We start from the raw sequence: 22558 nt of genomic DNA, 5'->3' as shown, positions 1-22558 counted from the left end.
TAGAATGAGGAACTCCTCTTTGAATGAGGAACTCCCTAAAATCATGTACGTGCATCTGCAATTCCATATCCCATGAAGGTACGGTAGGTTAAGATAGGACGTAAAGAACAGCTTTCCCACCTTCATAGGATGGGTTAGCATGTACTTATTCTGCCTTCTGTTGACCTTGGTATGCTGATCGAATTGCACTTGTAAAATGCACCTAAGGCTTTCTACTGGTGATACATGACAAGGGTTTTGGTCCCATCCTGCTGCACTGCTACATGAATATATAGCTGACTCGAAATAATATAATTACCCACTGCATCAGTGTTTCTTCAGCAGCCTCGATTTTGTTAATCAGTCTTTCTTTCATCTTGGCCTTGTTTGCTGAGAGAACTACCTCACAGAGAGCCTGACAGCACAGAAGAATAAAAATAACAACACGGGTTTCAGCAACATGCGGCATTTCATGCATTTTTTCCCATTTGCAGCTCCTGAATTTTCTTTTTCTAATTGACTTAACTCTCATGTAGAGGCCACCCCCTTCCCCTCCCCCCCCGCCCCCCCAACATATTTAGGCTAGTGAGAGACTCTCCCAAATAGCAGAGGAACATGGAGCTGGCTTCTCAAAGTAAATAAAAAATAGCTCAGCCTGAACTACAAGTGCTAACAGGTGTTAGTATTTTATACAGAGGCAGTTCAGAAATAATATTCGCAACTGACAGAAAATGACATAAGCAGGCCAGAAGGAAAATCTGAAACAAACTAGCTCATCTCCTTGGGCAGACTCTTTGTTCCAGTACAGGACAGTGCTTGGTTGATCTGACAACCTTGGTACAAGCTTTGGTGTTGCAGAACAAACAAGACTCAGCAAAGTGATAGCAGAGTAGCGACTTCCAGCAAATGACAAAGCAGCTATTGTGGGAGATGCACCGGCATGCCCTACTTAATGCTCTGCACATGGAGGGTGCTGCCATCTTTGAAACAGCTTTAGGGGGTGGCTCAGGGGAAGAGAATATTTCATCTCAGTGCCGGTTCATGCTGCCCATTTTGCTTTGAAGCCAGGCAGGGAAACAAAGGTCACAGCCCAGGGATTGCTGCAGGGATGGAGGAGCCCAGGTGCTGGTGCTGATGTGGAACCAGGGGGCTCCTAGAGCAGGGAGCCATGCTTTCAGCAGGCTCCTGAAGCCCCTCATTTGGGACCCACACCTGACAGAGAGAAACATGAAGGACACCCCACTTTGGCCGCAGAAGCTGCAGCCTCCTGGTGGATTAACAGGTCTACCTGCAGGCTAATCACCCCATTCCTCATTACCAAGGCTGTTGCTGCATTCTACCACACTGCAATGACATCTACTGCAAAGCAGTAAGTGGCAACAGTTGTCCACCAGAAGGCTGGAAGGTTTACTTCATCCCTGGTACCTCTCGTGTGCAATAACATCTCCCTCACTGTCTACAAGATGAAGCTGAAAGGATTGTTCTGTCCTGTCCTTCAAAGCCTTCTACAACCCCTCCTCCAAAAGGGAAAAAAGGTTAACATTTTTTTTCATCGTGCTTCTTAGCAACAGCACCTACACGAAGATCTGAGAGTAAGATCTTCTGCTTATCCCCTCCTCACCCCTTTCCGAGCAATTAGCATGCTGAAGCACAGGCAGGAAACAGGATGGCAATGTCAAAACTGGCACACATGAAGTCTGTTGCCTTTTTGCAAGGGTTTTCACCATATGGACCAAATTGACAGAGCAGTTTCTGAATCTTTCTCCTCCCTGTGGAGATCTGTCTCCACAGCAGTTTTGCTAAGTGCCCCAAGCCACCTGCTTTTTGTGATGGTAGTTGTTGCCCAGAAGGTCGCACATTTTCAAACCAAAAAATTCTCCATCCCCAGGTACTGTTGTCCCCAGGCTTCTGATGGGGAAGGTGTGGAAAGACTTTAAAAGTAATGAGCTGGAGAAGCCCAGTCCATGGGTAATTAATTCCAACCATTAATTAATTTAATTTAATTAAATTAATAAACAAGCATTTCATATGAGAAAAATGAAAGAGGCCATGGCAGCGTTGATCACCAGGGGTGTTCCTCTTTCTCACAGCCCTTGTAGGAAAATGCCAAGCAGAGCTCCAAGTTGTGGATCAGTGAAACTGGGTTGTTCAGAAACATCTGAGAAATGTGGAAAATGAAGGCTGCCTGTCTGAAGTTGCTCATCTTTTAGAGCAGAGTAGAGCAGAGAAAAAACGCAGCTGGTGACATATCCAGTGCAAAGCCAGTGCTGTCTGAGCCTTGGTTCATCAGCCAAATCTTAAATTGATCTCAATCTGGTCTCTGAATCTTGATGGCAAATTTTCAGGTAAATTCAAGACTTAAAGGAGGCTAAAAAAGATGCAGGCCAGATAAATTCACATTGGGGTTTCCAGGTATGACCAGAGGTGCCTGGGACACTGTGTTTGTGAGGTTGGGGACTACTGTGGAATGTGTCCCTGTGTGCCCCTCCAGCACCGCATGCCTCTTGCATGGGATTCACACTTAGGGTGGACAGGCAAAGACCCACCCGCTGAAACACAGTGTAGCTGGCCACAAAATAAGGCTGGGTATTCTCATGAGCTGTTTGCCAGGACCTGGATCTTGAACACAGAATCAGGTGAATCCAATCTTTCTGCTTTTGCTGTGTTTTTCTTCCCAGAAGCAAAAACTGTGTGTATATATATCACAGAGTCACAGAGTCACAGAATAGTAGGGGCTGGAAGGGACTTCGAGAGATTGTCAGGTCCAAACCCCCTGCCAAAGCAGGTTCCCTAGAGCAGGTTGCCCAGGTAGGCATCCATATGGACCTTGAATATCTCCAGAATATCTCTTGAATATCTCCAGAGAAGGAGACTACACAACTTCCCTGGGTAGCCAGTTCCAGTGCTCCATCAGCCTCACTGCGCAATTCTTTTGTGTGTTTTGTTATATTTTGCATATAACCCAGGGACAGGAGGAGCACTTCACCCCAACTTGGTGTTGTCTGCAAACTTACATTGCACTCAATTCCCTCATCCAAGTCATCAATAAAAATTTTGAAGAGGATGGGCCCCAACACCAACCCCTGGGGAACACCACTCGTGACGAGTTGCCAGCTGGATTTCACTCCATTCACCACCACTCTCTGGGCCTGGCCGTCCAGCCAGTTTTTAACCCAGCAAAGAGTGTACCTGTCCAAGCCATGGGCTGCCAGCTTCTCCAGGAGAGTGCTGTGGGAGACCGTGTCAAAGGCCTTGCTGAAGTCTAGGTAAACTACATCAACAGGCTTTCCCTCCAGCCTGAATGATGACGAGAGGATAGGAGCCCTCTGGTTTAATGAGCTGTGACAGAGCATCCCTAACATCTCTAACATGCACTCCAGGAAGACAACACACCTCTCTGAAGAGGTTATCCAGATGGCAATATATATATATATATAGAGAGAGAGAAACTGAACTCTCTACAGAAGTTTTCTTTTAATTCCTTCACATTTGTTGAAATTCGCCCTCTGAGTGCCTCATCTGTCTCTTATTTCTCCTCTTGTTCCACAAGGCTTGGACGATGCATAATCCCAGCTCATCCAAACATCCCTTCCCAGAGTGCCCGCTTATCCCTGAGCTGTGTCTGGGGCCTTGTGACTGAGCAAAATAAGAAAACGGATGCTGAATTTAAGATATTAATACAACCCCCAAGAATCCCTGCTTACTTTAGCAGTTCAGTCAGCTTGCTGACCATTTGACCACCACTGTGATGCAAACCTACCTCTCTAAGTGTGCCTGGGTAAGGCTTTTTCTGTTTTCAAGGCCCAACCTCAACTTTTGAGGCAGTCCATAAGCCTGCAATTAAGCCGTTGGAGTAGATTGTGTTTTAGGAGCTGCAGTAACATGTGGAATGAATCATCAAACTGGATGTTGCCAGTTGTGTTTATTTTTTTTCCCCTTAGTGGTCAAGGTTAAGTATGAGAAGAAAGTAACTCAGTGTAGGAGGACCACGAAATATGTTGACAGCATAACAGCAATTGAAGGATTGACCCAGCCCTATGAATCTGTGGGTTTTACTATGTTAATTGCTGTTCTCTCTCCAGGGAACTACTGGAATAGCAGTACTCTGAGCTTTTAGCCCACGTTCTCCCATTCCTTCATCTCAGTCTCACCCTCAGTCAAAGCCAAGTGACTCCACCTGGCCTTAGCATGCTTGAGCAAGCAGCCCTTGCTCAAGCCTTCTTTCCTGAGAACAGGGAAGGCAGAGCAAAGCTGTGCTGCATGGGACAGCCTCTGGCTTTCAGACCGTGTCTCCTAACACACAATAGTGTCATTACATTAATTAAATAAACCTCACAACCCAGAAGCAAACAGCTGACCTCAGAGGGCAGGAAAATAAGGGAGCTATGGCAGATGCCAGTCATGCCACCCAGCCTGTCCCTGTGAGGTTGCGCTTGTCATGGGCCTGAGCCCAGACCCAAACCTCAGCAGAAAATTGTATTTAGCTCCATGCAGGCTTGCCTGGTACTCGTTTTACCTGAACTCGAGGAAAGCCTTTTAAGCAAAGATCTTTGTGTAAGAACAGTGGCCCATCCTGAAGATCAGGGTCATCTTTATTGGCAATGTTCAGAAGCTCTGCTAATGGACATATTAGTGCTGTCTGTAGGTAGCATGCCCTGAGTTACTTAGAGGAAAGGCATCACAAAGCAGAACTGGGCACTTCTCTTGCCTGAGCTGTGTTTAAGATGATGTCTCTCGTGCTCTAAAAGAGAGATGTCCCCAAGAGGACATAAATATATTACAAAGCAGCAGAATGGTCAATAATTAATTTTCAAGCAAGGACAAAATTTTATTTCAGCCAGAACAAAGTAAAAAGCATTTGGATTTGCACCACCTGTAAGTGAAAAGCTGAGACTATTCAATCCAAAGGCTGTCATGAAAGGGCTAAGCCAACATGATCTGATCCCCACGCAGTGACATCCTGACTCTGTTCAGGAACAAATTTAATTTTCAGTGCTGTTTCTCAGTAACAGAAGTGTCAAGCAGCAGATCCCCTTTCAGTCCTTTCATCTTACTTTGCAGTTCAAAATGGTTTTGCAAAGTGCCAGAATTACACCAGCCCGGCGAATTGTGACACTCTTTTCCATCAGCAGTGAACTCTGCTAATTCCTGATGCTACTCCCTGCTCCTATACAGCACATTGGTGCTTTGGGAAATTGAGTGTTTCAAGTACATTAAGGCAGGGAGGGCTGATATATTGTACCAGTACTGCTTTGGATGTATTGTGAACAGCTAAATAATTCCTTTGATGAATTTTTGAGATACAGATGGAAGCTCATGAAGGACTCAGTCTCAGAATGAATGACTCAAATAACTCAGCTCCACTCAAGTAACTCTAGCTGAGGACAAATAACTCTTTTCATGTGCATTTTGAATGGCAGAAGGCAGAGAGGCAGTTATGCTTGTGTAAGAAAGATGAGGTGCCTACATGACATAGCTAGCAGAAGAGAAGTAACAGGAGATTTTCTAAAGATGCAAAAAACCCATGTGAAGGAAACTTCTACAATGCTAGCTATTTTTAGTAATTTTATCAATAGGAAGGTGTATCGGTTACCGACTGAATGACCTATAAACCATCTACGTTAGTCCAGGCAGTCATGTATGCACACTTATGGGACCCAAACATGTAGAAGCTGTGATTCTTCATGGGCATGCAGCAAAACCCAACAACAGATATATGAACAACCCTATGCACTGCATTAATGCAGTTTTCTTTTGCGACTGGGTTTTATACCACTCTGACTCTTATTTTTTGTCATTGCTCATAAATCTTGCCAGGGCAGTAGCTTGGCACCAGCTGGGCTTGTACAGCCCATGGGGCAGTATCTCCTTGTGATGTTTCCTTGGCTCTGCCCCACCTGAGGAGACGTGGGCAGAACTTGTAAAGGGGCAGCCCCAGATCCAGAAGCTGCAATGGCTGCACCAGCCCCAGGCTAAAGCCTAGTAATGCAAATAAAAGCCAGACACACCAGCTCCTGGTGTTACGGCTAAGGTTCAAGCCAGGAAGGTTTCCTGTGAGGTTGGTATTTCCTCACTGCTTTATCCAGAGGGTGTGGAAATTGGAGACAGGGAGGTTCATCTTTGCTGAGAGTGCTGCAATTTAAATGCAGTAACAAAGCCATAACTCCTGCATGACTGACAGCCAGCAACAGGGTTGCAACCCTCCAGCAAGGACTGAAGTGGCTGCAGAAACCGGGTGCACTCATAACCACCTCCCAGCAGATTCAGCAGCAGCTCTACAAGCAAGACGACAACCCCAGTGCTCTCGGAGTAAGGGCTGCCTACACCTTCTGCCATTCCTGCCACCCGTGGTGACATGTTATCTTATGTTATAATATCTTTGTCCACATTTCTATTTGTCCAGTGGTGTTTCTGCTGGGAAAAAGCCATCTCTCTGTTGTACCAGCATTCTGTGAATTCTTATGGGAAATGTTTTAGAGCTCACTTCAACAAGTTTCCTCAGTCTTCCTCAGTATGAAGTGCTGCGTGTTCCTATAATAAGGATGCCACTTGTAGCTAGGAGGTATTTTTCATACATTATTTATTCATGTAGTCTATGTGATGGATGTGGGAGGTGTGGTGAATCCATGATAAGAGACCTGGAAGTAGACTTGTTTGCTCATTGTACTGTGCGATTAAAAAGGAACTCTCTGCTTGCGTAGGCAAGGAAGGTATTGAATTTCTCTTATCGCTGAGATGGTAAAAAACTTCATTTCTTTAATTTCCTCCATCAAGGAAGCAATGACTGCCAGCACAAGCACACAGTGTGATCTGTTCAGAAGATACACAGTTGCCAGACTAGACCTGTTCTCATCACTTGCAAAATGAAGAGCCAGGAAGTTTGCAGTTAGGGGATAAAACTAAATATTTAGGAGATAAAATCTGCATAGAGTGTAAAATGAAAGATTTAATCTGAGCCTTACCTTGAAGACCTAGATCTGATTTCCTGTCTAGGATCTACTGCCCAAATCCAAATGAAATGTTAGAAGATATTATGCTTGGGTTTAGAGAGTGTACAGTTCAAATTTGCCTGCTTTTGGAACTCAGAGGTTTGCTTCTGCTTATGACAGAAATACAGACCATAATAATAAACAGGAGAGAGGGCCAGGGGTTTCATGAAAGTTTAAAAGGGGATAAGTGAAGGCACATCCTTTTGGTTTCTTTATAGCCCTAAAGATTCACCCTCTCTTCACTACAAAAGAACCCAAACCAAAAAAAAAAAAAAAAAAAAAAAAAAAACAAAACCCAAAAACAATCACAAACCTCAGCAACTTGAAAGAAAAAAGAAAAAAGAAAAAAGAAAAAAAAAAAAAGAGGTCAGCCCTTTCTGAAAGCAGGCATGTGGATGTCATTCAGGAAACTGCAGGGAGGACAAACACATAGCAGTGATGCTCCTTAGTGGGGGGGGATACAGGTACCTGCAATCAGCACCAAGAGGTTTGTCTAGATGTGGAACAAAGAACAAAAAAATTTTGTTCACAACCAGTAGCTTGAAGCCACGGAGATGGGAGGAGCAGTCTGATAGGCATGCCCAAGGAGCCAGAAGATGGTGGTCTTCTGAGGCAGAAGACAGTCCTTCTTCAGATAGCTGGTGGTGATGGTTGATGTGATGGTGGCTCAGTAGTCACTCATGGTGGCTTCAGAGACACTGAAGGTGTTATTGGAGAGGCTGCGTGGATGTACTGCTGGAAGCGTGGCAGAAATCTGCTTGGCTGGAAAACACCCAGGGGCTTTCCCTCCACACTTCTGCCTGCTCATGCCCCACAGGTCAGCCATTCCCTCCCTTTGGCAGAAACCTGTTCCAAGAGTCAACAGCACAAAAGTTTTGCACGAAGTTTTCCTCTGCTCAGTTTGCCTGGTTTCACTTCTGACCATGTTCGCAATGTTCCCTTTGATGAATTGTTGCATTTTGTTTCTTAGCATGTAACTTGCTCTTTTGCTGAGTATCTAGTGCTGAAGAAAAGGGCTGGAACAGGGAGATCCAAGGGTATAACATGTCTTTAATCTGGTAGCTCACTGAAGGCCAGGGAGCCTGCAGGCTGGGAGTCCCACACTGCATGGGAAAACCTGCTTATAAGGGCCTGATACACAAAAAAACAATCCTGGCAGTTGGGTTGTGGGCTCCCAAGCCACCTGTAAGCCAAAGAACCATCAGACACAAAACACAGCAGACTGAAACCCATGCTCAAGCTAATATTCAAAAACCTATTAATTTATGTTCTTTGTTTTCTAGAAAAGAGAATAGCAGCCATCAGCAGTCCCACCAACAATAATGCACCTTGCACACAGATATCAGTATGTGGTTTTTGAGCTAGCCTGGTGTTTTTCTGAGGACAAGGAAGCTGTTCTGACACATGGCAGCACTATGCCACTGTCCTGACCTCCTGCTCTCAGCTTTGCCAGACCTTATCCTGGGGCTTACAGAGGCAGTGCAGAGCACAGCTGGCAAATATCTCTCATTCAAAGGCTTTCAGCAAGGTCTTGGTGATGTTCCTTGGGACAGTCCAGTGGTTAAACGGTGCCTTGTGACAGCCAAGAGAGCAGCGTGAAGCCTCACCACCCTCAGCAGCGAGGCTGCCAAGTGTTGGGGACAGATAATGATGCTATCAATCTCAGCATTTCCAGAGCAAGTTGTGAAAATTCACAGCATCACACCCTCGAATGAAGCATCCACAGCTGCTGGGTACAAAACAGCCTAGTGGTCAACCACAGGCTGAAGGTGGGTGGAGAAACAACTTTTCCTGTTACAGCTGTCTTTATGTTGGGAGGGGAGGATGAAGAGCACAAAAAGTTGGGATATATGTACACTTAATCATCACAGAGCAACTGTGAAACGAAGTCTAGTCAGCCCTATTGAAAGCAATGAAAGTTCAAACTATATGTGAAATAAAACATTATTGGTATAGCTTTCTAAGCACGTGTTTACTGATACCAGGTCTCTCCCCTGCTGTTGAAATGGTGGGAGTTGTTTTTTGATTTTGGTGGCAGGAAATGGGATCCAAAGACAGATTTTCTATCACTATGCTTTAAAAGGATGCCAACAACAACAAAAATAAAAATTGACATACAACAACAAAAAGGGACCCACAAAATACCCATAGTGGAAATACAGAGCTATAAAACTTTTTTTCTGTGCAGTTGAAATTCTCATTTAAGAATGCAAGACTTTTTTTTTTTTTTTTTCTATTAAAAACAAAATAAAGAAGAATCGAGTAATTCATACATTTCTAGTACACTGGAGGGTGAATGCAAACACCATGAAATCAGCATGCTCTCAGGGCTGGGAGTTTGGCAAAGCTTTGCTGATGCCCCCATGATCAGGCTGTGTGAGTGATGGCACCTCAGGTTGGGGCTATGAGCACTGGCAGCTCTGGTGGACTCAAGGGTAACTTCTTACATCATTTAACTTGTTATCACTGCTGTCATGAAGACAATTTGTAAGTTATAGATAAGTGATGGGGTTACTGAACTGCACAAGAAGAGTGGTATAGAGCCATGGGTACCAGAGCTACAGCATGGGTACTTCTGAGCCAGATTTTTCTCTAAAGGAGAGGAATAAGAGAAAAGTGACAAGGAAGGAAAGAATTTGGGGAACTGGAATTTAGTATCAGCTAAATATAAAGCCTCTGGCCCAGCTGAGACCCAGCAGCTGGGTGGGAAAGCCACTCCCTGCCAGAAGGCCTCAGAGAGCCACTCCCTGCCGGAAAGAGATGCCGAAATCCTACATGAAAGTTGAAGTTAACCTGAAGTTAAAAATCTCTTCAAGATGATCCCCAGCAACTTTCTCACAGGGCATTTTGCAAAACTATCTCAGTGAAGTTACGCAACTTCTGGTAGAGGCAGAAATGACCATCAGCTATAATTTCCATTCACTGTGAAAATTGTGGTTATTGGGGGAAGAGGGTGTCTGTAAGGGTCCATTTCACCAGAAAACCCTCAGCAGCCATATAACTCTCTCATAAACATTTGAGAGTTGACAAAGCTCAGGCACCCACCAAGAAAATGGTTACCCAAAGTCATCAACAAATCTGTGGGAAGTGAATGGAAGAGTTTGCTGAAGCTGCTTGGCAAAACATCCTCTCAGAGATGAACCTGACTGTGACCAAGTGTCACCTCTGATAATGCAATCGGCAGGAGGACCTCAAAACCTCTGCCTCATGGCAAACACTCCTTCTGATCAGGTCGACAATAAGTCAGTCTTTAAAGAGAAGGAGAAATGCTGAGAGATTAAAATAAAATAAAATAAAATAAAATAAAATAAAATAAAATAAAATAAAATAAAATAAAATAAAATAAAATAAAATAAAATAAAATAAAATAAAATAAAATAAAATAAAATAAAATAATTGATCCAACTGTTTGTAACTTTATGAAGATTTCTGGCCATGGAAACTCTGTGAATAGGCAGGACACCCACCTCGCCTCTCAGTCCTAGGACAGGATCTATAAGTGACAGCCACCCATCATGGACAGGGGACATCAAGTTAAGGACAGAGTTACAGAGGAGAAAATGTAGAAAGTAAAATCATAGAAAAATAAGGCTGGAAGAGACCTCCATAAATTCATTCTCCTGCCCAAAGGCAAGGTTACTCTTGACAGACACCATCTCAATCATTCCCTAAGATATTTGGTGCTGGGGATCTGAGCTTTCCCAAGCAGCCTGTCCCACTGCTTGTTGTCATCTACTGTTAGAAAAAAATAACATAAAGTCTAACTCAAATCTGTCCTGCTGCAGTTTAGGACCAAACAACAATTCAGCATTTACCTTTTAGCAAATAATTTGTATTTATATCCATTTTAAAGGAAATATATTGACTTAATATATTGTGTTTTCCTTTACTTCTCCTGAACAGGATATTTAGGAAGCCTTCATTCACAGCAACCTCAAGCCTTTCCCCTGAATTCCTTGTTAAAAGCAGTCAGCAGCCTGAGGGATGGTGCAAGAGCAGAGATTCTTTCAGAAATCAAAAATGATGACTCCCGTGGGTGAGCAGACCCCTTGCCTTGTGAAACCAAGCCTGTGCTGGTGGCCCCCAGCCCCCAGGAACTCACCCCCACCCTGGCGCCTGCTGCATGCCCTGCCAGAGGCTCCTCCCGCCCCGTCCTGCTCTGACCTCGCAGATGGCCTTGCACAAGCAAAATGAACCACACCTGATCTGTGCTGCTGCCAGGAGGGGAGCTTTCGGATGTTTAAGTGTGGCCACAGCCCGCGCACTTGGCTCTGGTTCAGCTCTGCTTGCTGCCGGCCACTCGAGCTAGCAAGCATCTGATAATGTATGTACATTGAGCTGCAACGGGGAATGAGCTGCCAGGAGGTAGAGGGTGAGGTGGAGAGCAGACAGTCTGAGTGAAGCAGTCCCACATTGGTGGAGGTGGGAAAACTCATTCAGTACATGACAAAGAGGGGCAAAACTTGTGCTGCGTGTGGTGAGGAATGAGTGGGTTGATTCAGCTAAACCGCATCCCACATCATCTGTTGCTGGTCATTTTCACAAGCAAAGGAAATGCTTTGCATAAGTAAAGGATTATTAAAACCAGTAATCAAGCAAATGAAAGCCGGGGAGGTTCATATCTAAGTTAGGACACATTAAGGAATGTGCAATGCCCAGCTGCAAGCACCAGAACTCTCCAACCACCAGCGCAAACAGATGATGCTATGCTGTACTGCTCTCGTTAACGGCTGATTAGAAATGTCTCACTGAGAAAATTGAGGGAAGTCATAAAATTGCAGCAAGTTGTTTATTTGCATGGCTGTCCCAGCAGGAGAACACGGTTTTGCGCAGGGTTTGAAATCCCAGGGAGCAGAGGGTGTGAGCAAGGGAACGCTCACCCAAAATTGCAAAGCACGGACCAGCAACTCCAGCAGGCCCCCAAGGAGAAAAACCCTCCAAAGGAAATGTTTTGCTTGCGTCATCAGTATCACAGGGGGTTTGACAGGAACAAACTCTTTCTGTGTGTTATCAACATCATGAATGAAGCAAAATGGTTATTAAAACTTCTCTAAAGCCACTCCTGGATATCAGCAGTAAGAGGCAGGACTTGGTGTGGCTACATGCATGTTTCTACTGCTTGCTTTACAAGGGTGTGATGTCCAGTTTTGTGGGGTTATGCAACTAGTTTTCCTTCACTTATGTATGGTGTGGTGGAGCTACTGACGTCCTGTTGTCATGGAGTATTTTCTTTAGCCTCTTGTTCAGTGTCAGGCCGAGCATGCTGAGCTTGCCTTGCCATTGCCAAGCACTGTCATCACCCTGGAGCAGCGAGCTCAGATGCTTCTGAGGTGGATAAATGAAGCCCCCTGTTTTTAGTGCCTGTAAAGTTATTGTCTGGGACCTTAGCACTTCAAACTCCTGCCCGTTCCATGGGACAGTGGGAAGTGCCAAAGCTCTTTGCCTAAAGCTGGTTTTCCATAGGTTTCCTTGGTTATAATATGTGCCTCTACCTACTGCAGCACACTTCATGCATGATACACTATTTTTGTGGGTGAGGTATTTCAGTTTCATTGATCTGAAATATGCTGTGGGCATTTCCAAAAAGCCATACATGAGTTATTGTATCATTTAGGGATGCTAGTCACAACCCAGAACTCCTTCCTTTTTATACCCAAACTGGTTAAAGTTGGTTGAGACAAAAACCAGCAGTTCAAACCAAAGCTGGAAAGCCTGTGGCTCTCCTCAAGCTGATTTACTGGAACAGCCCAGCTGTGCTCAGCTCCATCTTCATTAAACGTGGGAGCTCCACAACAGCACAGCCTGTGCTCACAGAGCCTGGCTGCAATTGAGCGCAATCTTTGACTGCAATAAAGAATCTTTAATGATAAGATACACTAAGGAAACATGAAGGAGATAAGATCAAAATAACTTGAAATTGGAAAGCTCTAAAATTTGGCAGAAAATCTGCTTAGAAAGTTTACATGTCAGGGAGGAGTGTGATCCCTCAAATGCTGGGGCTTAAATTTCCAGAATTGCAGCAGGGATATGCAGTAACAACTCCATAATATTTTGATTTGGAAGGAAGCAAATAACATACTGCAGGATGCTGCTTCCATAGCACAGCCCATTGGCAACACCCTCTTCCAAGAAAAAAAGTAAATTAAAATAAAAAGGAAAAAAAGAAATGTTCCCATTGCTTGAAAATATGTGCTGGTAGAATTCAATGCTTAGAGAAGGCATTTTTCAAGAATTCCTTCCCTTGCCACCATTCTCCTCCTTGAACCCATCAAACAACAATCTGTCTTTACAGAAACCCAGTTGTAGCCAAGAAGAAAATCTCTTTAAGACCGTCACAGCCAGTGATGGTTTCTTTGGGATTTAACTGGTCTGACAGGCTTTCCTCCTTTGCTTTTATATAAATTCCCTAATTTATTCTTCATTCCTGGTCAATTCCATTAACACACATCTCTCACACAGTGGCATGCAGTGGCCTCTAGGAGTTGGGAGAGGACAACCTCTTTCTTAATGCTCCATTTCTGACACATGGAGGTTCAGGGCATTTGGGACTGAGGGATAAGACGCAGCCATAGCAGGAACTCAGGAGCTATTCTTTCTTTGCGGGCTAACTTGTTCTTGAAACCAGGTTATTGGGTGTTAAGTAGCACTATCAGTTCCTCTTTCTGGGTGCCAACGTAAAATAGAGAAGTGTCCCAAAAACTGTGTGCCTGTCCAGGGCACAGGAGGAAGGTAATAGGTTATTCTTCCTAATGCTGCAACAACTCTCCGTGCTTAAGTTCTGCTTTCATCCTGGAGGGACTTTCTTGCTGTATCTCATGACAGACCCCAAACCTAAAAAAATAAGGTAGGACTACCTACAAAATATTTCTGAAGACTAGAGTGGAAACTATGGAAACTAAAATTTGTAATTCTACTAATATTAAAAAATAATTAATGCAATAGAAAATTTGATTCCATAGCACATAGTAATTCCCCTATGTCTTATTCCAACTAATTCCTTTATAACGACCCCTCTCTTGCTATCTCTATTACAGGGGCTAATGACTTCCTCACCCTATTTCTGTCTAGTGTTCCCCACTAGTCACAAGCCACCATTTTCTCTGAAGACATCTAAATGATTAGCATTGTTAAGATAAGCTGCAATTTTCTGAAGCTATTGCCTAACTCTGAGTGTGTTTGTCTTGCAGTTAAAACATATTGCTTCCAACCTGAAAAGCTTCTGGGCCCCAAGACATGTCTTTTTATTTGCAGTTACCTCTGTAATTGAATAAGAGAAGGTCCCCTTTGGTCTGGTCTCACTGCAACTGTTAATTTGTTGGTTTCTCCAACAAATGACAGAGCCTTTTGAGCTATTGACTGAACAGTTTTAGTGAGGAAAGCAGCGTGTGTATCTAACAATACAGACTGCTGTGAGAAGTCTCATTTCAGGCAGAGCAACCACCTTGCAGTTAGAGAACAGACTTAGAAAATGCTGAAATTCAGAACTGGGTTATATTCCTGACCCCTCCATTACACAATTTGTATAATTAGGCATAATTGCAAAGTTACTACTTCATATGTGGCATCTGGTCCTCCCACAGACTCTGGTAACTTAATGTAGCTTCATAGATTTCCCGTGTTTTCCTCCCTAAGTGTTCCTATTGCTAAATATTAAATGTCAGCAGTTAGCAAGTAAAACCTCTCACATCTAAATGGTATCCCAGCAGAATGTTTTTCAGTCCAAAACAAATCTTTGGCCTTATTCTTGACAATTTAAAAAAGCTTTTTAACAACCACTAATCTACTTGTAAAGGGTCACTAGAAAATACATAGGTTATCAGTGAAACTATCTTTATACCATCCTTCAAATTGAAATCAGTTCCAAAGTTAATTTTACCAATCCTGAATCCTTTGTGACTGTTGTTACAATGATAAAAACTTTCAGAGGGAAGAAAAGGAAAGGACATTATTTTTCAGAATCATGTGTTGCTACAAATGTAATTTTAAACACAACAAAAGACAGTGAATGAAGTGCAGTGGAAATGTGTTAAAAAGGACTTAGAAAATGTTAAACTAGAATTCCACTGACTCTCTTGTATGATCCTGGTTGCTTATTCATAAAGGACAAGATGAAAAAAAGGAAAATAAAAAAGCATGCCTGAACCTAGAGTACAACTTGGGTTGGACCTGGACACCTCAGTCCACTGATGGCACTGAGACCCAGTCTAGCCAAAGCTCATCAAAGGTGATAGGCACCAAATATTCACCAGTAAGCACATGCATCTGAAGTCTTACTACTGACTCCCAGAGAGGGTACTGAGGATCTCAGCACCTCTCAGACCTGAGGCTGCTTTCAGTGCAGTGTCCAGGTGACCCCAAGAAGCAGGAGGAAGCTCCTTTGCAGCATTAAGCCATTTATGTGAGCCTCGTAGTGCTGCTACCCACCCTGGTGTTGATACCAGTATTCCTCTGTACCCACCATGACCCCTTTGATGGTCTTCAGTCAAGAAAACCCAACCTACAAAAAAACCCCCAGAGCAGCTGGGTCTCCTGGGTGTGCTCATGGTACTCCCAACATATGCACCAGCACGTGGTTTGGCACAGCACAAAGCAGCTGTGTCACTTTATTATTCAAAATACACAATTGTCAGCGGTGCTGGCCGCACCTAAATCCTCTTGTGGCTCTGGGCTTTAATTAGCAACATTTTCAAAATACTTTCAGTGCTTCTGAACAATAGCTATAGGTGTCTGCCGGCATGCCTGATGGTGCCAGCAGCTCTGTCTAAAAGAGAAATGGAGATGAATGTTAATGAATGTCATGGATGCTTAGCGTCACTCACACAAGATAAAGATTTAATTTCTATCAGCGTCTTTATTTATAGCATCTCTGTATATTTCACAGAGAAAAAACAGTGGCAAGTCATTTAAATATATATATATAAAAAAAAAAAGTCAGAAAACAAGGTTTTTAGACCATTTAAAATACGTGAAACTATTGTGGCTGATTAACCTGAAATCAGGAACTGAAGGTAATGAGAACAAAGTCAGCTTCCTCCAAATCACCCCAAAGCTTGACCACACTACTGATGACACACAAATCAAATAAACATAGAGGAGCCGTAGAGCAAACAACCCTCCAGCTACACACCTCACTGCATGCACTTTCCACTTTTGCAGAAAACTCTTCCCTGTGCACACTCAGGGCAGTGCTAACAGGAGGACCTTGACCTTCCTACAGTATTTGGGGTTGTTCACTGTTGCAAGAAATTCACTCTGCTTCCCTCTTGGTCTTTCTATTTTTGCCAAAGCCAAGAAAATGTTTGAACAGTGGCGGTGGGTATCACAGAGCGTCCATGCATGGAGCATCCATGGTGCAGCTATCACCACGCTTCTGCTCCAGCAGGGAGCTGCTGTCTTGTAAGGATCACAGCTCTCAGAAAAACATCTCACGTGGGATGAGACATGCCTTCCTTACAGTCTGACACATTATCTGAACAAAAACGTATTTGTTTGTCTTATCTTGCATTTTAGCTTTATGAGCTGCAACATCTCAGCATGACTGTTTTGGCTTCAGCTGATAATTTTACTAATTTTTATTTCTAAATAAAGCCACACAATATTTAGGAGCAAAAACCAGTCACATTACAATGTGTATTACAGAAATGTTGAATGAGCACTATGAGGAAATCCTTTTGTGATGATTGTCAGCTGCCTTTCTTGGAGCAAACAAGCATAAAGGCATTGTGAATGAGGCAGGCTTCTCTTTTCTCTGAAGAAAGAGGAAATTCTGTTCTACCTATGTCTTCTCTTTTTAAAATCTTCCTTTTTGGACAGACTTGATAATGAATGCTCTATTATTATTATTTTTTCATGGCAATGAGAAGCAAATTGGGTCTCACCTCCCCCAGGCAACACTTTTATAGAGTCACAACTGGTAGTATACAACAGATCATAAATTTTTCAGGAAAGTTTCATGTGTCACAAGCTCTGCCAGACATAGATTCGTTCAGTCAGTGCTGTTAATTCTCTGAGCTCACTGTCTTCCCAACAACATGACATATTTGCTGGAGTTTCACTGAGCCCGAGGTAGGAGGCTCATGAGGTGTTGGTGGCCTCCTGGCACTTGAGTTGTGGCTGGTGGCCCAGGGACAGAACTCCTGGGTGGAGCGAGCCAGGGACCATCCACCTGGGCCAAGTTGCTCAGAGGCTGACTCTTGGGTAGACTGCACCTGACTCACCTTCCTCTTTTCCCCAAACCACAGGAAGAATACCTAAAAGACAAAAAATACCTCTTTGAATTAAAAAGAGCAAGGACATGCCATCTGTGAAGATGTGGGGACAAGTTTTGAGCCCAAGAGGGGGTGACTCTGTAATGAAGGTGCTTTCTGTGGAAGCCAGACTTTGGTGATCTCTTTCTTTTAGACCTATGGCTAAAAGGAGAGTTTATGAGAGTTTTGAGAAAGGTTGTTTCCTTTTAATTGTTCATTCTGTGTGTCTGCACAAGAGATACACCCAGCTGATTGTGATGACCTTGGCAATAGTAGACTGCAGACGCAGATGGTAGGGCCAGAGTGAAGATCTGGTTCTCCTCTTGGTAGGTTCGATGCATGGATCCCTTCAATGCATATGGCTGTGTTCTTTGTTAAGAAGGAGAGGAGGTATGAGCCCTGTTTGGGGGGTGCAGGGTGGGCAGGACAGGCTGCAGGCTGTGCTCCATACCCCTTCCTAAGGAAAGTAAGCAGTCACAGCCTCCTGTGGGACCCATGAGGACTGGAAGGAAAAGGAGTCAAGTTTATCTCACAGGGCATGGACCTCTTGAGCCCCTGATTATTTGCTGTAAAAAACATGTGCCACCAAGAGTTGTGACCAAGGTACTTGCTCTATTCTGTGTTAGTAATGCAAGTGGACCTACCAGGGTGTATAGATTTATTAGGCAGATAATTTATTTCCATTTCTTTAGACTTATCCTGCCTCCAGCTGGATACTTGCAGCTCCGACCTGAGTATTTCTGTGGAGACGTACTTTGTTTCCAGATGACTGAATAACCCTCATGAGGTAACTGAGATTTAAAAAAAAAAAAAAAAGTCCCCTTATTTTTGGCACTTTCTTTAACAGAACTTAATTAGGGGGGTCTGGCATAAGCAACTCAACATCTCTGCCACAGCCACGTTGTAAGGTCACTGCGCAAATGAGGTCATAATTTGGATGCTCATTTTTGCCTTCAAGGAATAAATGCATCCCTAAATGCCATCTGCCACCACAGCAAGAAGGCCTTAAGCTTCTGCTTTTCATCGACAGCAAGAGAAAAACCCACAAAACAACAAAAGTCAGAGAAAGGCCTTCCAAGGGTGACTCATGCTGCAGGATGAGTTGTTTGATGGAACAGAGAGCAATTTAAGGAGAGGGGCTTGCTGGGGCCATGCACAAGTGCAGCTCTGCCATTCCCTTCCCATGCAGGTAAGGTGCACCCAGAGCCTGCTGCCTGAGCATCCAGCATGCTCACGTTGCTCTCATACACATGGAGCCTGTGCTGGAAGAAAATTTAAGCTTAGAAGATATAGCAAACCTGTTATCTTTTTTTGGTGTGTGTGTGTGGTTTGTTTGTTTGTGTTTGTTTGTTTTGTTTTGTTCTTTTGTTGTTGTTGCATTTTTAAAGTAAATTACCTTTAATGAAAATATCTGAGAGACAAAGTACCTTGCTTCCATTTTAATTAGCAATTGTGGTTGCTAATTAGAGTAATATCAAAATAATTGTGTCATGGAACAAAAATAATGCACACATTTTTCCATGCCAGAAAAATAAGATAATGGCCCCCAGTCATAGTTCCAGAACAGACAATGCTTTACTCTAACTTTTACAATGCTTAATTCAACCTTCACGTGACAAAGAAGAACTCTGTAGCTTCTGATGCATGGTGCAGCGTACCATGGCACGTAAAGATGCAGAAAGAGATCATAAAGGTCCCTTTTCTTAGTGTTTCAACACAATTAACCTTTAAGGTTGTAATAATCAGCTTCAAATAATGTCATATTTCTCAGTTCCTTTTTTTTTTTTTTTTTTTTTTTTCTCCAAATCTTCTTTGTATATAAAAATATCATAATCTGTAATCTTGCTGGATTTTCTTTGCCTAGTGCCTTCATTTAGATACATCTTCCACCATTTACTAAGGGAAGCTCTTATATGACAAGACAAGACTGGTTTCCTGCAATTACTAAATAGTCTTTTTTTTTTTTTTTTTTAAGAAAAAAAGAAAGTCACTTCCTCCACAAAAGCTAATTCATGCAGCATGACGCTTTGAATATATAGCCTAGCAATACACAAGTGTTGGAAGTGACACAAAAGAACTCCAGAAAGACCTCTAATTGATTAATTCAGCAGGGTAGCACAGTGTAAATGATTGATTTCAGTCTACCAGGCCTCCCTCTGACCTTTTCTGAGGCTACGTTGATAGGTACTTGAATAGACAAATTTGAATACAAATGGCATTATGACAATAGCATCCAAATTCTTTAAAGCAAAGTTTTTCCATCATTTTTGTGTATCAAAATGACTAAAACAGGTTAAAGATGCCACCAAAGATGAAGGCATTTTTTAAAGATACATTTCTCAGTTAGTAAAAATATTAACACTAGTAGTAATGACTGATCCAAAAAGAGTGATCTGACTGACAAATAATAGGTGATTGTGGTCTTCTTAGACAATAACGAGGCATAACAAACAGGGAGGAGGTAAGGGCTACTAGGACGGGCAGATAAAGCTACAGTAACAGATTTTTTTGGAGGTTATCGTGTTTTCCTGGTTTAGCTGTCTTCGAAGCAGCCTTTGCAGACCTAACCAAGAGCATGCACATCTCCTAAACTTATTTAAACTTAAACTACCCTCACATTGCCAATCAACAGAAAAAAATATTCATTGCATGGGTTGATATATCTGCTGCTCAGCCAGAATTTGAGAGGTGGGTGATAGCTGCACTGATGGCACCCAAAGTGAGAGATGCATGTTGCAAGCAGAGCTATTAGCAGATACCTTTCCAGCTTCAGTCTAGCACCACATTTCTTGCATAAACACCTGCAACAGCATCAAGAGACTTGCTGAATACATTTTCTGAGGATAGGACAGAGGTTATCATCACCTTGTTTCTGCAGCACGCACAGAAGATGGCCCTGCAGTGGGAGCCCCGGCTGGCAGCAAGTCTTGGCTTGGTCCTTCAGGACTGCATGAGGAGGAAGCATGCAAAGTCATGCGTACCGAAGGTACTTAGGTACCTTCTGCTGGTAGTTGCAAAGAGGGATTGGTGCTTTGATGTATTTAGGGGGTCTAAACCTGCTAATGTGGTTTCACATGAGCACTAATGTGGTTTCCAGTGGTGGCCAGCTTCTGTCAGCTCAGTTGTATCTTCTGACCAAGCTTGTGTCATCAGACCCTACAATCTCAATGAGGTTACAAGTGTTTTTCCAGGTATTGTGGTTGAGACTTATTTAGGCTGGCTGGGATTCAGTTTTACATGCATTTCTTTGTCTTAAAACTTGCCAACTTGTTCTCTGGAATCTCAGCTCTTATTTATATCTGTTTTCAAAATCTCTTACCCTTGTGGCTGTAAAGTGAAGTTTTTCACAGAGTGTAACCAAGCAGTATAAGCCCAAGCTATGAGCCCAACCTTGAGTGAGGGGTCAACACAGATGCTTCATGTGGTCACCCAGTGATCCCCTCCCTGCTGCCCTATGGCCTACAGCAACACGTGGCTCAGATGAGGAAAGGACTTCTTCATATGTACCTAAAAATGCTTCCCAGTGAATGACTTAAACAGATGGCATTCCCAATGGAGTGAGGAGCAGCAGCTCCTGGGGGAGCCCTGCTTTCCCCTCCTCTACCTGGGTCATCGGTCAAAAGGGAGGGGCAGAAATCCTTGGTGGCTGGGGCTCAGGTGGCATTGAGGAACCATTAGTCCACCAGGAGGGCTCCTCCCTCACATCTGCTCCCTTCCCTACAGCTCTTGGTCACCTTGCAGTGGGGGTTTCTAGCATAATGTTAATTTTAATTACAGATGCGTCATCAGCTCAACCTCATCTCAACAACAAAAACTGCTGAAAAGCTTGGTGAAGTACTTTGGTGCTTCTGAACAGCTGGATATATTAAAAAGAACCAATATACATATGCAGGTAAAATATTAATTACTGAAGTTTAAAACCATAGTGAGTTTATCCAGCATTCTTGCACTAGGAAAGCAAATGAAATATAAGCAATTACAGGTAAACTGAGTTGTTCTATGTTCTTCTTAGAAGTTTTTTTTTTTTCTCTGTTTCAAGTCGATTTGACATTTTTGGGTTACACTTTAGAAACTCAGTGCGGGAACCTGGCTTTGTACCACCGCTCCAAACAAGCAGTGATTTAATTAGGCACCAGCCCACCCCTTCCCCAAAACTAAACCCTCTCAGATCCCAAACTCCCTTCAGCACAGTTTTTAAATAGAAAGAATAAGTAGGGTAAAGCCGGTTGTGGGAGCTACTTTATCTTCCATATTTTCCACCATCATGCTGATTCCTCTGACCTGGCTGGGCTCTCAGGTCCCTGGCTGTTTTCTCATGTTGGGAAATGCCGATGTCCACCTGTAAATGGCCATGAGTGGGTTCAACTCTTCTCCCCAGTTGTGGGTCCATCCACTATCGTGCTGTGATCTGGTGAATGCAACAGCCATTGTCTCAATACAAAGGTTCAAGTTCGATCTCAGATTTTCTATTAAATAAACAGGCCCAGTTTTGCTGAAGTGTGGTTGTTTAAAAGCATTCTGTGACTCTACAGCCTTAGATATAACAGATACTCTTGCTAAGCAGTTTTGCAAACTTGGTGACAAGGTTACTGCTATTCTTTTATTGCACGCTCTTTCCCTAATACTTGGAATACATTCATCTCTTTTCAGTCATTGTTTTAGTGGCCTAAAATTGGGATGTTACAAACAAAATTGAAGATTTAATTTTAAATTGTAGTTGTTTTCTGAAATGTTAACATGCATCCAAAGAACTTATCCCAGCAATTTCACTCAGATCAGAAGAAGTGGTGTAAATTTTTTGAAAGTGGAAAGTTGTGCTTGTCACAAATAGGAAAACATCTTCTCACGGATATGCTGGAGAACAATTGACATGAAATTTAAAAGTGAAAGCTCACTTCAAAAAAATGGGCAACCCTAAGTAAAGTGAAAACTGTTACATATTTCATTATTTCATGAAACTACTAGAGCTCAGCCATGGCCTACTACATCCCATGCTGGCTTTTGAAAGTGACTTGCACAGAGGACTTCAGGATCCTGTGGCATAACAAACCCTACAAGTGCAGCTGCTGCCCATGGGACAGGATCTACAATGGACTAAAAACCATTTCTGCATAAACACCATGCCTTAGATTCTACCATGATGACACATTTACCATGCTTGGGTTTAAGTCTTCCTCTGACAAGATCTAAATTTGGTTCTTTTTGATCTTTTAAAAAACTAAGTTACGTGTTTGTATCTGGACTTCCCAAACTGTAGTTCAGGTTAGCATCCACTCCATGCCTGGTGACTGCACTACTGCTTTTAGGCAGTGGTGTATTTTGCATTTCTTTAGCCCTGGCATC

This window comes from Aythya fuligula, chromosome 2 (assembly GCF_009819795.1).
Source record: "Aythya fuligula isolate bAytFul2 chromosome 2, bAytFul2.pri, whole genome shotgun sequence".
In the NCBI taxonomy this organism is placed as follows: Eukaryota; Metazoa; Chordata; class Aves; order Anseriformes; family Anatidae; genus Aythya; species Aythya fuligula.
Note: the sequence above shows the minus strand (reverse complement) of the source record.